Consider the following 16,825-nt stretch of genomic DNA (forward strand, 5'->3'; position numbering starts at 1 on the left):
TGCATGTAAGTAAATTTTGCACTTGGAAATTGGTCACTATGGACAAGAATATGCATCGAATTTTCTATGGTGCCATTCTGTGAGCTCCGGTCACCATGATCCTTACGGCCACAGGTGCATCTTTCATGTGGGAGCACCAACACAATGTGGGGACCATCTTCACACGAACGATGTGACCCACAACTATACCACGGACAGCTCGAGTCCACAAGAAAATGGATTAAAATAATCATCACTCTCTACAAGGACATCCAACCTTTCGGTGAGAAACAGACATTTGGAGCAAGTTACACCGAAATGCACAGTGACATGGATTTGCAGAGAAGCCCGAAATTATCGTGATAGAAATATTCTGAGGTGCACGAGATTTTCGCACAACACAACGCAGTAGATTGTTGTATGCACACCTGTGCATCACAGAAGGGTTAGTATAGCCTGAGAGTGATGCTGCAGAATCCAAACATCATGCAACACTGTGTCGTGAATAGTGCGCATAAACGTATTTATTTGCAGTTTTTATTTTTTGTCTTTAGACGACACATTTTGGCCTCCGAACTTCAGGCAACAATAAGAGAAGGAAAATTTTCTTAATATCAGGTGTACTTTCATTGTACTTGTACCATGCATCATGTCATACACTTGTTAGACCACTGCTATTGCATTTGTGTTTTAGTTTTAGTAGCTGGGATTATTTGTGCTTACAGGTCTGAAGTGCCGGAACCTTGAGTGTCTCAACAGCTTCTGCATCTCAAGCACCTTGACATGCGACGGCGTCATCCATTGTGGTTACAACAGTGACGAGGCCCGCCATGCTTTATGCACAGGTTAATGAGCCTTTGGTTTCCTCCAGTTCAGTGGGTGCTACTAAGCACAATTTTCAGGTGTGTATCACTTAGAAATTGAGGCCGGTGCCAGCAAGTCATCAGTCTTATAAATGTTGCCTGCGGGCACTATAGGGAAGTGGATGGCTTTTAGAAATATTACTGGTGAGACCTTGGAAAAACTGGCATTTCGTAAGAAAATACTTGTCCACATGTACCTCAAATTTATAAAGGCAGGTGGTATGGAAACAGTTCAAGATTTTATGAATGCAATCGCTGCTCGTAAAAAAGGGTCTGGTCACTTTACCTAAGATATAGCTGTGCAGGATCTCGGCAAAGGTGTATTTTCTTGGAACTTGTGTGGGCGACAAAAATGTCAAATCTTGGATAAAATTTGTTGTTAGTAATGCTACTTTGTTAATGCATCTGAATACTTCCTGAATTCCGAAGTGCTGTCTGTACCCCGTCCCGATTTGCTGGTAGGTATTAGAAGAGTAGACAAATCTCACGTGTTAGAAATATAATAGCAAGATAAACTCAAATTAGCCTCCTGGGTTTGTCAGTATAATCGCTAGAACTGGGAAGCCATAAAACAGCGCCTGTAGCAAAGGAGTTTTTTATGAAATTAGTTGCCCATTCAAACCATTTCTGAGATCTTAAATTTCCTTACTCACTTATTAACTGTAGTTTGTGCAAAAATAAACATTAAATACAGCACTCGCTTGGTCGGTTCGGCTATTTTCTTAAGTGTAAAATAATCACTTTCGGCCTATATCTATTAAGATGGCACGCTTGTAATGAAATTTTCTGACTGTAATAGAGCATTAACTTGTCCCAGGGGGGTGCCAAGTGTAAAGCAGTTAGTTCTTTGAGCGGGGCTTCAGGAAGTCGCTGGTTTCAGCCGTTTCTAGCAGCAACACAAATTTGTCCGAAGCAACCGGATATATCATTTCCTGTCTGAGAGGTTCTACGAATCATGTGCTGGGGACTTGCTGTTATCTGCCATAAATTGTTTCTTATTTCTGTGTCATTTCACTGGCATAATTTTTTCTTCACTGAAAGTGAGTGGACTTAATTTTAACGCGACAGCGTTAAACCTCCCGCTCTGCAGAATATCCGGTGTCATCGTCGTCGCCCTTGGGATATTTGTCGTCGACATTATGACCGAAAAATCCTCGTTGAAGCAACCCGATAGGCCACCGAGGTCACGTGGCCCAGTAGACTCCTCCCAACCTTCCCAATGGATTGCGAGCAAGGTGATCACGGCGGCAGGTGGCAGTTAAATTATTGATTGGTCGCGAGAGATTGCTAGGAAACAGCAACCTGGGCCGCACAAGTCGCATCGATGGCAGCACCTTGCATCGCAGGTCAGTGGCGCATCGCTTAAAAGCTGCCCTGCTGCGCCAGCAGTGGTATGAGGACCGCCAGGGATCTATGAATGTGAAGTGGGAAATAACGCATTCGACATATATGGATACTGACATCGTACTCTTTAGCCGGGGCTTAATTTATCCCCCCTCTCTATTTTTCAACGAGAATACATTAAAAGTCACATTGTCCGGAAAATCCGGCGTCAGCGTTGTCGGCGTTGTGAGCGAGTAATCACTGTCATGGCGCTGACAGGTAATACCCAGAGAACAACCTAGAAGGCACGTAGACCTCGCAGGTCACGTGACCTTGTGGCGTCATCATAACCTGGCACGCGACAGTGAGCAAAGTGCCCACCGTGTCAGGTTTTAGTTGGAATGATTTGTCCCTCTGGGTCGCGCAAGGCCCACCGCTGGAAGCACCTGCCATCGCAGGCTAGTGGCGCATCGCTTAACGGCTGCACCACTGCTCCAGGAGGAGTGTGAGAACTCCTACAGAGCTATGAATGCAAAGTAGAGGCTGCCTATTAGCATATATGAGAATTAGCTCATTACGCTATCGCGTCATCGCGTCATAACCTTCGGCGGAGGCGAAATTCTAGAGGCCTGTGTACGGCGCGATCCCAGTGCACGTTAGAGAACCCCAAATGATCCAAATTTCCGGAGCCCTTCACTGGCGTCCCTCATAGCCTGATATATCTTGGTACGTTAAACCTTCATAAACTAAATTAAACCTTATGGCGGAGTGATCCATAGCGCAGCAACAAAACAGGGGACAAACACAAGCGCTAACTTCCACTACAGCTTTATTTGGTGCACACAGAATTTATACAAGAAGTAAAGAATGATACCAGTCAGATTAGACAAGATACTTTGTGAACAAAACTTAAAAATCGCATGCAATACATTTCATCAGTTGGCATACTGCTCCGAGGCTAAAAATGCCATATCTTTCTTTGTCAGCGACAATGACGGACTGACGACGCAGCTTTCAGGTCCAGCTCTTTCGATTGCGGCAGCCTCGATAATTTCCCTTGTTAATCTATCGGCATTTCAGCCTATCACCTTGCATTCTTTAAAACCAGGCTTGCATTTACGAACACGACAGTGCCGTTCCAAATTGCTGGAACCGCCATCCCTAACTTCCGTATGGTGCTCGCTTAACCGCTCATTAAGATATCTGCCTGAGTTCCCAATGTACTCCTTGCCGCATGAAAGCGGGATACTGTAGACTATTTCTTCAGTACACTGCACGAAAGGGTTTGTGTGCCGAATCGTGCAACTATTCTGAAGCCTGCTGTCGGGACAGGTGGCCTTGCAAGTGCGGGACAATTTTTCTGGTGCAGACATATACACCTTCACTCCCACGTTTTGTGCTACCTTCTTGAGGGAGTGTGACAGCTTGTGTATATATGGCACCACCACTACCTTGTTGCCCCCTTCGCCATCAGTTCCAGTCTTCTTGGCCTTTTCGTGCTGATGCAAGCTCTCAGCAACCGACACTAATAAGTGCCTGGGGAATCCTGCTGCTCGGAGGCGGTCCACCTGCTTATAAAAACTACTTTCCATCAAGCATGCGCAGGACTTGCTAACTGCATTTGAAAAGCACGTCTTCACGACCCCTCGCTTGACCAGCCTCGTATGCGCAGACGAAAAGGGTAATAGGGGCTTCTCAGCTCTGGGTTCATACATCCAACATACCTACTGTCCAGTAACCAATATTAGGTCAAGAAACCGAATAGTGCCCTCAACCGGAAGCTCATGGGTGATCTTCAGAGGGCGCAGACACTCAGAGAAGGTAGAAATAGCGGTTGCGGCTGTTACAGAAACATCTCTATGGCTCTTACGAAGGACCACTAGGTAGTCATCAACATACCTAAACATCCGAATGACAACAGCAACATCCAGTTTATTTTGCAGTCGCCTGTCTAGATTAGCAAGGTAGAGGTCACTGAGCGATTCGGCACAGAAACCCTTTCGTGCAGTGTACTGAAGAAATAGTCTACAGTATCCCGCTTTCATGCGGCAAGGAGTACATTGGGCGGTCAGGCAGATGTCTTAATGAGCGGTTAAGCGAGCACCATAGGGAAGTTAGGGATGGCGGTTCCAGCAATTTGGCACGGCACTGTCGTGTTCATAAATGCACGCCTGGTTTTAAAGAATGTAAGGTGATAGGCAGAAATGCCGATAGATTAACAAGAGAAATTATCGAGGCTGCCGCAATAGAAAGAGCTGGACCTGAAAGCTGCGTCAGCAGTCCGTCATTGTCGCTGACAAAGAAAGATATGGCATTTTTATCCTCGGAGCAGTATGCCAACCGATGAAATGTGTTGCATGTGATTTTTAAGCTTTGTTCACAAAGTATCTTGTCTAATCTGACTGGTATCATTCTTTACTTCTTGTATAAATTCTGTGTGCACCAAATAAAGCTGTAGCGGAAGTTAGCGCTTGTGTTTGTCCCCTGTTTTGTTGCTGCGCTATGGATCATAACGCATACCCACTAGCCCGAACCATCACCTTGTTAACTTATGGCGGAGCTTCAGTGCGTCCTCCAATTCTTTTCCCCCTTCTTGTGTGCACGTCCGACGCTCCCTTCTGCGGTGACCACGCCTTGAGACACATCAGGAAGCAGTGTCTCTATTACGCTTGCTTGGTGGACATGTTAATCTGCCGGACGTATCAAACTGCTGTTTTTAACAGAAAAGTGTTATATCATGATATTTTTAAGGAGGGGAGGAAGAGAGGCATGTTTTGAATATGTACTTATATCCTCCATCACACTCACAAACGAACCAGAAAAGCATCATATTTGAAGTTGCGTGGGCTGCAGGCATATTTTAAGCCAGATAATCGAACAAGTTAGGCAAGGTTTAACCACGGTTTTACCCAAAGGTCTGCGATATCCCTGGCATGGCTAGACAGATGGTACCGACTCTTCTTGCATGGCTACTTAGGCAAGCGCGGCTCCGCGCGGTGTTTATGTATGCGCCATTCATGGACGTCGCGTCACGTGACCTGACCGTAGAGCCACCTCGATGCACATTTAAGGTACAAAGATCACGAGTCAAAGGGTAAGCAACCACGGTGGGCCTTTGATAGACATGGTGCATGATCACATGGTTGGAACTTGGTTAAACCTATATAATAATGAGAAAGCATTCACATATCGCCATGGTCAAATTTTGGCAATGACCCGGACCAGATTTGGAGGTCGATTATGTCAGCCACGCTCAGTTATGGTTGGACATCGATATTGGTCCAAATAGGCCTGGTAAAATATCCCAGGACGCCCGGGGCACACTTTAAAAATAACCCCGGCCAAACCTGGAGCTCGCCATCATGTCGATCATGGAAAGTTATAGTTAGACACTGATTTTGATCCAAATGACGGTGGACTGGACCAAATTTCGGAAATTACGCGGATTAAACTTAGAAGTCGCCATCGTTTTGGGAACGATCAATTATGTTTGGACATAAATTTCGGTGCAAATCGGTGAATGTGAAGTTTCAGCAGTGGCCGGGTACAAATTTCAGATGCCACTTGGGCCAAATTGAGAGGTTGCCATCGAGCTGCTCCCGGTCAGTTATAGTTAAAAATCGAGTTTGGCACAAATCGGCCGTCATATTGCCGTCGATGCGAGGCAGTGGATACACGTCCTTCCTGGTCACCTTATTGAGTAGCCTGTAGTCGATGTAAAATCGAAGGGTCCCGTCTTTTTTCTTGACCAGTGCTACAGGGGTGGCCCACGGACTGTTGGATGGCTGGATGAAGTCATCGTTAATCATTTCGCGCATTTGCTTTTGTATTGTTTTCGTCTCCTTCAATGAAACGCGTTACGGTGGTTGGCGAATCGGGGGCGTCGCGGTATCGACCAAAATTCTATGCTTGGCAACGGGCGTCTGGCGGTCTTGGGATGTCATCGCGAAACAGTTGTGGTACCGATGCAAAAGAGAGAGTAGTTCGCCTGTGTGGGAAAGCTCAAGCTTGGGATCAATGTCTAGGGGCAATGTTGTGCGGTCACATGAGCCGGGCGGGGCTTCCTCCTGAGGCAGCGCAACAGCTTCGCGAACGTCGCTAAGTTAATCCAGTTGGACTATAACTACCCCTTTCGTCACGTGCTGCGGCTCGTTCCTGAAGTTGTGCGCTAAAATTTTGGCATGCCCACGTTGAACATTGGCTTTCCCCCGCGCTACACCAATACTCCGCGTAAGTAGCATCTGGACACTTCGTTCGAGAACGCCTTCGCCACATTTGGTTGTATCTGCCCGGACCGGAGGAAAAACTGTCGACAACGGCGGCAAGTGAACATAGTCGGCATCAAGATCCATCGCAGCACGAGGGTCCCGAGGAGGTATTGGCGATGAAGAACGTGCGCGGAGGGTCAACTTGTTCCTCCCTACGTCGATTACAGCGCCATACTCACGGAGAAGGTGCCTGCCAAGAATAACATCTTTGGAGCAATTCTCCAAGATACGAATGTGGCAGGGCCGTCTCAGCGTGAATCTCAACGCGGGCAGGGCATTTGCCAACAGGGTTCACGAGGTGACCTCCCGCGGTACATATGGGTGGGCCGTCCCACTGGGTGGTAACCTTGTGAAGACGCTGAGAGAAGTTGCCGCTGAAGAGCGAGTAATCGGCACCGGTGTCGACAAGCGCCGTTATGTCACGACCGTCGATTAAAACGTTTACATTGCTAGAGGCCACAGAACAGTCTTCGCTTCCAAGAGTGCCATCAGTCAAGCGGAGACATTCCAACGTAGACGAAGGTTCTTTACTGCGTGCAACACCGGGAATTCCACCTCCAGGCGTCCAAGTACTAAGCTTTCCCGAAGTGACGAAAGGCTCTCATGGCGAGATCCGCGAGAAGGGGGTGATGTTCGGCGAGGCGGCAGCGACCGGGAGGTGCGAGATGGAGCTGACACTAGCGATGGAGAGCGTCGAAGGTATTCCTGTATCTCACGGGGCTGTTCACCGTGATGGGGGCTTGAATCAGCCCGGTCGAAACCTCGAAGGCCGAGTTCGTGGTACGGGCAGTAGCGGTACATGTGGTCAGGCTCACCGCAATAGAAACACAGCGGCCTCCGGTCTGCAGTCATCCAGATGTCGGTTTTCCTGCGGCCCAGCGGTTCCAGGCGTGCATCAGACGGGGCACGAGCTCATGGCGCCGAGAGCTGGTATCGGCACCGCTCTGGTACTGACGATGTACGAGAGGTGGACGACGGATGGCGGTGGCGTAGTTCAGAGATGGATGTTCAGCTGGAGCTACAATGAGTACGTCTTCGGACGCCAGCGCGTATCGCAGTTTGTCCCGAACAGCCGTCGCGAGGGAGACAGATGAAGGGTGTTCAGGAGCTGAGAACAGCCTTTTCAGCTCCTATCGGACGATGTCGCGGATAATTTCGTGAACATCGGCGAGGCCATCACCGCTGAGGCCAGACGAAGGAAGACTTAAGACGACAGGAAGGGAGTTCAGTCGCTGAAAGTCACTGGTTCTTGTCGCCAATGCGTGCTGGTTGTTGGTAGCTTCAGCGACGAATTCGGCCACTGTGGCAGCAGGGTTGCGGATGAGCCATCCAACAGTCCGTGGGCCCCCCTGTAGTACTGGTCAAGAAAAAATACGGGACCCTTCGATTGTGCGTCGACTACAGGCGACTCAATAAGGTAACCAAGAAGGACGTGTATCCACTTCCTCGCATAGACAACAGCCTCGACCGTCTCCATGATGCCTGCTATTGGATACTGGTAGATTGAAGTGGATTAGCGCGACCACGAGAATAACGCATTTATAACTCCGGGTGGACTCTACGAGTTTAAGGTCATGCAGTTTGGCCTGTGTACAGCGCCCGCGAAATTTCAACAAGTCATGGATACTGTGCTCGCCGGACTGAAGTGGCAGACGTGTTTCGTGCATCTGGATGATGTTGTCATCTTCTCCAGCACTTTTGCTTACCATCTTATGCGCCTTGTAGTGGTTCTTCAAGCTCGACTGCCGCACTCATGCTCAAGCCTTCGAAGTGCCGCTTCGCATACAGTGAGCTGAAGTTCCCAGGCCATGTCGTCAGCCAAATTGGTTTGAAGCCAGATCCAGACAAATCGGCTGCCGTAGAGTCCTTCCCTCCCCCATCCGACAAGAAGACTGTCCGCAGCTTTCTCGGCCTCTGCGCGTACTTCAGACGTTTCGTTTGCAACTTCGCCCATATCGCAGTGCCACTTCACCGCCTTACGAAGGATAGCGCCACTTTGAGTGGACCGAGGAGCAGCATTCAGCATTCCGCCAATTTAAGCACGCCCTTGGAGCGCCTCCCGTACTAGGCATTTCGACCAAGACACCGACACTGTACTCCACACGGACGCCAGCAACCAAGGGCTAGGGGCAGTGCTTGTGCAATTCGAGGACGGCGCCGAGCGGGTTATTGCCTACGCCAGCCGAGCTCTTTCGAAGGCGGAGGGCAATTACTCGACAACTGAAAAAGAGTGTCTCGCTGTCATATTGGCGATCACCAAATTTCGTTTCTGTACGGTCGCCCTTTGCGCGTCGTTACCGATCACCATTCGCTGTGCTGGCTCGCCAATCTCAGAAATTCCGCTGGCCGCCTTGTTCGGTGGATCCTGCGGCTACAGGAGTACGTCACCATTGTCTAAAAATCCGGCTGCAAACATAATGATGCTGACTGTTCGCCTCGAATCTCCGCGAATCCGGCGCCAGGGGGCGATAATGACGACGAGGACGGCTTCCTAGGGCATTGGACGCGGCAGATATGCCTACTGGGCAACGCAATGATCCTGAGATTCGTCACTTGATGGCACACCTGGAAGGCCAGGAGGACGTGGTGCCCCGCGTTTTCCTGCGTATTCTGCCGACGTTCCGGATTCTGCACGGCGTACTGCACAAGCAGAACTTCGACAGCAGCCCGAAGTCAAGGCTCCTTGTTGTGCCAGAAGACTTGCGCGCAGAGGTGGCCGAACCTTGTCACGATGATCCTAGAGCTGGTCACCTTGGCTACAGCGAACACTTGCACGTATTCGAGAAAAGTATTATTGTCCGCAACTTCATAAGTACTCTTCGACATTGCTATTGCGATACTCAAGGTTTACACAGACAAGAACGACACATACAGAAAGGGCGCATTTCCTAACTACATCTGTCAATACGTAAAAACTTGTCGAGAGTGCCAAAGGCGGAAAACACCTTCTACACGACCAGCTGGACTTCTCTAGCCGCTCGACTCACCGCATGCTTCCTTCCACACAATCGGAATAGATTTTCTCGGACCATTTTCAAATTCGAAGCCGTGTAACAGGTACATTATCATAGCCACCGACTACCTAACCAGATACGCCGAGTCCCGAGCACTTCCGTCAGCGACGGCTGCTGAGGCAGCTCAGTTTTTTATTGAGTGTATTGTGCTCCATCACGGTGCAACTGCCATTTTGATCACTTACAGGTGTGCCGCGTTTCTGGCATAGGCCACACAAGAGATCCTCCGTCTCAGCTGCACCAGCCACCGCCGAACTAGGGCGTACCACCCGCAAACCAATAGGCTGACGGAGAGGCTGAACAAGACGATGGCTGACATGATCGCACTGCCATATATGTGGACGTGGCCCATCGCAGTTGGGACGAGGTACTGCCCTACGTTACATTCGCGTATAATACCGCTGCCCAGGAGACGACAGGTATGTCCCCTTTCCAACTGGTGCATGGCAGACAGGTCACCACGATGCTTGAAGCTATGTTACCACACGAGCCGTCTGTCGACGTAGTCGATGATGCCCGTCTGGTCTGCCAGCACGCGGAGGAAGCTCGGCAACTCGCTCGACTCCGCCTCCAGCACCAACAGCATACAGACGCTCGCCGGTACAATCTCCGTCGACGTGACGTCCATTTTTACCCTGGGGACAAGGTCTGGGTGTGGACGCCGGTACGCCGTCGATGTGTCTCCCAGAAACTCATGAAGCGCTACTTCGGCCCGTATACGGTTGTTCGCCGCATCGGTGACGTGAACTACGAGGTGTTGCCCGAAGGAATGCGGCCGTCATCTCGTCGTTCCCCACGCCTTACAATTGTCCACGTTTTCTGGCTTTAGCCGTATTACGCACAATAATCGCCTGCATTTCCACTGGCTTCTACATCGGCCAGCAAGATTTCTGGGCCCCTGTGTGGTTTTCCTCAAAATGTTTTTGCTGTAGAGTTAGCATCGGGACGATGCTTCTTTTTAGGGGGAGGTAGTGTAGCGAAGAGAACGTTGAATGGCGATTGCCGCGTGCTGACGACGACGCTGCTGCGGGCGGACCTGCCTGTTCCTGTTTTCTTGTGCTCCTGCTATCACCACCTGTGCTCGCCGCCGGCCTCTATGTCAAGTAAGCTATGACAATATATATCTTCCAGTATATATATATTCGGGCTCTTCAACACCCTGATTCTGCAACGCCTGCATGACTGCTGAGGTTTCATTTTAGTCAAACGCTTTCTCGAAATACAACCTTTTTCCATAAAGTTTCATGACTGATTTATTTCATTCCCTAGAAATGATTCCCCAAAACAAATGCTTGTGTGTGTGTGTAGCGTCATCTCTTCGGGCGAACCTGAGCTATTTATGTTAATTGCTGTGGCAGCCGCTAGATGGCACTACATGTTGAAAAATACATTGTCACTAGCTGTCGGCGCACTGTACTCTGAGTGAATGTGAAGAGGTGGACGTCCACCTCGAAAAGCGTGGAAACATAAAATTCTGTGTGAAGCTTGGCAAGTCAGCAACACAGACGCATGAGCTCCTTCGTGACGCTTACGGCAACGAGACATTATTGCGGGAGCGAGTTTTCGAGTGGCACAATAGGTTCGGTTCGGGGACAACGTCGGGGGAAGACGACACAAGGCAGGGGCGCCCTTCAACCTCACGGAAACAATGTGGCTCGAATCAGGGAAATCGTGCAGCAAGACTGCACGATCACAGTGCGCATGCTATCAGATGCTCTCGACATTAGTAAGACAACATACCACCAAATTTTGCTTCAGGACTTGGGGAAACAAAAGTTGAATGCCAGGCTTGTGCCGCACTCTCTCACACTGGACCAGAAGGACACGCGGGAATCAGTGAGCGCTGATGTTTTCTCCGAGGCCGAGAAGGATGCTGAATTCGTCCACAGTATCAAGGCTGAAGATGAAACATAGTGTTTTCAAAATGGTCCCCAAAGAAAGAGGCAGAGCGCCGAATGGCCGTTCACAAGCTCTCCGGCGTCGAGAAAGGTGCGGCGACAGAAGACCAAAACAAAGATGATGCTAATAGTTTTTTTTCGATGCCACTTTTGTCATACAGCACGAGTTCATCCCACAAGAGCAGACGGTGAATCAAGAGTTTTATATCCGCGTGCTCCAACATATGCGTGATACACTACGACGCCTTCGGCCTGACTTAAGGGCGTCTGGACAATGGAGCCTTCTCCATGATAACGCAAGGCCACACACTGCTCTCAGCGTGACAAAATTTCTCGCCAAGCGCAGAATTACTGTACTTCCCCATCCGCCATACTCGCCTGACCTCTCCCGATGCGATTTTTTCCTGTTTCCTCGTGTGAAGAGAGCCCTAAATGTCGCTGTATGGGGAGCGTGTAGCCCAATAAAGAAGCCACGGCAGAGGAATTGACAGCCCTGCCGAAAGAAGCGTTTTCCAATGGAATTGACAGCCCTGCCAAAAGAAGCGTTTCTTGTTTCCAAGACCTCAAGAAAGGTTGGAAGATGTGTATAGACTGCGAGGGAGACTATTTCGAAGGAGTGCTGCGCAAATGATTTCGATGTTAAACGCATTTTTTCATTGCTCAATCTCAGAACATTACGAAGAAAGGTTGTATATAAAATTTATACAAAGGGGTTGGTTATATTCTGAGCTTTTCTTTGTCGCCTGACTGATAGCGTGAATATGGTCTATTGTCGAGTATCCTTTAGAACAACCTCCCGAACACTTCCGAGGCACGCTGCGCAACTTATCGAAATCCATAAATGTAGCTGGTGTGTATTTCCATTTCGTCAACGATACAGCGCACCAATTCCTAGTGTTGTCGCCCAGATGGTCTGAAAGATTTTTAAACGGCAAATGTTTCTCCAAAGCCTCTGATAATGCTACCTGTATATAAGCAAAACACAACGGAATGAAAAGGAGTAAACTACTGTATTTTCGGAGTGCGGTAATTGCTTGTCCAAATAAAGAAAGTAAGTAAAATTGGTTTGTATTCATTGGATTAAACGCGATGTTCGCTAAATAGGATCTCGGATTGCGACCTAATAGTCAAGACTCCCCAGGGGAAAAATGACAAATAGTTTGCGTAATGTAAGTATTAAAGAAGCAATTGAAGGTGTTCAGGTAAAAATTGAACTCGAACTGCTGTCTTACGCGTTCTGACGGAGTGCTGTAATGTAAGGCGCCATAGAATTTTTTTTGTCTACTACCGGGCTTCAGCACAACGCAGTTCACAGAAGCACAATACATAGCAACAAGGAAAAACCAAAAGAGCACGCAGAACATATTTTATATATACACAAAGTACATCTGACGACGTTGTGATCAGCCAGCCATAGGTTGGTTTTGTTAAATTAAAATTCCCGCATGTGTAATAAGGGCTCTATTTTTGAGAGACGCTCGGGATACGCCTGTTTATGAATTAAGCAAATGAATGCACAAATTCACGAAAGTAATCTTGAGCAGGTCTGGCTTGGTATGGTGTTCTCCCATCATCGAGCGCCATATATACAGTGGAGGGCCATCAGCATAAGTATATCAAATAGAATTTCGGCTTCATTGTCTACATAAAAGTAGCGAATGCGAAGTGAGTGAAGGGAAATTGTTTCTTTATTGTTCGTTGTATTACATACCAAAAGTATACCCCTTCCCAACAATTAAAGAAGGCGTAGTCAATTGTTTCTTCATGCTAACAGATTAGTCAATGCAATTTCTATTGATCAAAGAATTCCTTTCCCCTAATAAACTCTTAACCGATAACGTTATCGTACGCAGCTTGAAATAAAAGGTCTTTGATCCTGGCGGCACTTGCATTTTCTTAGCTATTTTAAAGCTTCACTTCTTGGGGCTCCATTGCACAAGGTCGAGTACAACGCCTCTGGAGAAACAACAAGTCTAGAACAATTTTTTTTATTTACTTCACACAAATATTCATTGGAAGAACATGTACCAGAAAACGAACACTTGTTACAATTGCTTTATTGTAGCCATAAATCCGCACAGAAGCATTTTCTGTGGACACAACAAAATCTGGTAGCACGTGGCCAAACCTCTGTTGGCAGACAGTGCGCAGGAAAGGATCAGTGAGTTCTCGAAAAAACAAAAATCGATTTACCAACTGCCGCAAAAACAAGTGTCCTAGTCCCAGCCCCGCTTCGTTTACCCGCCTGAACAAATTCGTCCTGCGGCACTTATCCCGTTCAGAAGCTCATACAAACTCTGCGACAATCCTATGAAGCGCCTGAGCGCTTAGACGGGAACATTGCAGTACCTGCATTACATATCAGAGTGGTAATAAGAAAAGACATTGCAGAGAGTAGCCCTGCCAAAAATTGAGAGGCTGGCCCCTATCTACTGTTCTGATTTCTCCCTTATCTCTTTAGTCTGCAAAGTCCAGCAGTGCTCGCTTTCCCGATACTCGCAAAAAACTCAGGCTTTGATGGCCAGTGGCATTTCCATAGCCCAATTCATTTTGATCAAGTTGCCTCACTGACAACGTGAATAGAACGCTAGAAGCTTTGAGAAATAAATTTAAAATGGGTTTTATTTAAAGCAAAATGGCACACTCACTGCACAGCCTCTGGGTGGACACCTCACCCGTGCCGTGAGGGAAGGTAGGCAGGTGATAGTCACGAAAGGAAGAGAGAAATAGATGCAGTAGTGGAGGTCTCCGGGATAATTTCGACTACCATGGATCATTAACATGTACTGACATCGCACAGCACACAGGAGCCTTTCGCGTTTCTCCTCCATCGAAAGGCGGTTGTCGCGGCAGGGTTCGAACCCGGCCATTCCGGTTCATTAGCAAAATGCCCTAACCACTCATCTACCTTGGCAGGTATTTTAAAAAATGGTGTCAACCAACGTGGACGCCGAGTGGGAAAGGGTTTATGGGCCGTCGAAGAACGCAAGTGCATTATCGAATATGATCCATATTCCGAGACTGCTGAACAAATATGAAGTTAACCACCAGTTGAAAGGACGCTTTTAGTTGTTTTTTTTCTTTACTTTTTATCGCTGTTAGCGGAAACGCGGACACGCATAGCGTTCTCACGTGTTGAAGAAGAAGCAGCCCTCCTAAAGTATCGGAGTCAGGAGCTGGCTGGTACAGAAAGGGAAGTGGCTGTGGGTGTTCGCTGACGTGTCCTTGCTGTTCTCTGCTTCTCCTGGTGGTATCGGCTTGTTCATCATTAGTGAGCCCATACTACGTTGGGGGGTGCTCGCCAAGGTGTCGGTTAAGACGCAGTTCATGTGAACCTGAGGGTGCGTTTTGCTGAGAGATGTCGTTGACCTCCCCAGGTGGAAGGTTGGGAGCCTGGTTTGCCAGCCCAAAGCCCGCCGCTTGAGCTCTTCCAAAAAATAGCATCGTTGCAATTCCCGTGGCTCTCGTCCCAATCGATGAGGATGTGATCAAAATGAAGACCCCCAAACTAATTCAACAGGAGCTGAGATCATTGAGAGACCACTATATGCATATCTCTGAAGTGCGTCCATTTGGCCGTAGAGGTATTGTGTGCAAGTCGTCAGACATCGCTTATGTTGCAGATTTGCTTCAGTTCAAAATTTTCAGCTCACTGTCGGTGAAAGCATTCATTCCCGAACAGCTTGCATGTGTCAAGGGTATCGTGCGTGGAGTCGATCCAGCATCGCCCCCGCAAGAAATTCTAGAAGAATATCAGGATGCAGCAGTTGGGGTCATTTCAGTCTGCCGCTGTAGTAGAGAGGTAAACGGCTCGCGTGTGCCTAGTGAGTCTCTAATAACCACTTTTGCTGGCTCTTCCTGTCCTTTTGAATTAAAAATTTGGCCGATTGTATACCCTGTGGACACCCTGGAACCCCGCCCTCTTCAATTCACCAACTGCTGGCGGTTAAAGCAAAGCGCAAAGCATGCAAGTCGGAGACCCGTTGCCGTTTTTATAGAGAAGGTCATTCTGCTTATGAATGCACCTCAGAGCAGCCGCATTGTTGCCTCTGCAGCAACATCCACTCAGCTGATGATGCCGAGTGCGCAAAATGTAGTGAAGAGCGTAGCCTGTTGGAAATTATCAAAGAGAAGCGGTGCTCAAGAGCCCATGCTTACGCTATTCTTAACAGGAAAAGACTCATAAGCTAGTCGTGTGCGCGCTTCTGTTGGGGACATTGTCCAACTTGACTGCCTCAAGTGTGACCACAGTAGAAAAAACCCTTAATAATGTTATACTAAACACTTTTTCTGAGGCGTTGTCTCAGTTTGTTGCTCCTCAGTCTGTGTCACCATCAACAACCGCTCTGGCAGCAACGTCTGCATCTGTTTCAGCTTGTGCAGCTAGTGCTATCCGCTCAACATCACCTGCTGATGCTCCCCAGGTCCCACCTAACATCTCTGTTCCTAGCAGTGCATTTCGCACTGACATCTGCACAACATATGTCGAAATGTCGTCCCCTACGCAGAAGCGCCGCGCTTCCTCGTCACCATTTAATTCTAGTTCTCCACAGATGAAAGCTATAAAAGGACCACCCAAACTACTTCCTCATGTTGATATTATTAAAGAGGCGGTTTCTGCCTCTTCAATTGGTCTGTTATCATGGCAGGTATCAAAGTGTTGCAATAGAATTACCGCTCCATATTGTTTTCTATTCTAGATCTTGAAATACTTATTCACTAACATAAACCTGATAATGTGATTTTGCAAGAAACGTGGTTATCACCTTATAAATAATTTTCAATGAAAAACTTTCGAGTTTTCAGGTCAGATCGAAATGTTGGCAGGGGAGATGGATTGATAACCATGCTTTCCAAGCATTTATGTCATCAGACATCTATCTCTAAGAAACTTCTCCCTGTCTGTGCGCTTTTACCGATAAAAATTTCATTTCCACATTGTGTCGATATTACGATTGCTAATGTCTATTTTCTTTTGGGTGTAGGCAGCACACACTGTTTAGACAGCTTGGTGGCTTGCACAAGCAGTGCTGTCATTGCAGGAGATTTCTACTCTCACCATAGTGACTGGGGAAGTCGTAGTGATTCCTGCGACCAGCCTCCCTGATCGTGGCTGTCTGCAAATGCTGTACGCTGGTGCAATTTCAGAGAAATAGGCTTTATGCGAGGGGTTGCTCGCTCAGCCATTGACTTAAATTTATCAGCAGGTAGGCTTGAGGTGACTGATTGGTCGACACAGGATTCGGGTGCATCTAGGGACCACTTTCCTATAACTTTCACTACCCGGCTATCTCCGCTCAAAAGTAGATGTTTAACCCATTAATTTGTCAACTGCAATATATATAAAAATCTGGTGTTCGCCTCAATTTCCTCTCTAGTTTTTACAAGCCGGGGTGACAGAGCGCAGCAGACGGTTTTCTTTTCGCAAAATCCAGTAGATCACTCAATATTGACAGTGCCCGCAGCAGCTTCTAATAAAA

This window comes from Amblyomma americanum, chromosome 7 (genome assembly GCF_052857255.1).
Source record: "Amblyomma americanum isolate KBUSLIRL-KWMA chromosome 7, ASM5285725v1, whole genome shotgun sequence".
In the NCBI taxonomy this organism is placed as follows: Eukaryota; Metazoa; Arthropoda; class Arachnida; order Ixodida; family Ixodidae; genus Amblyomma; species Amblyomma americanum.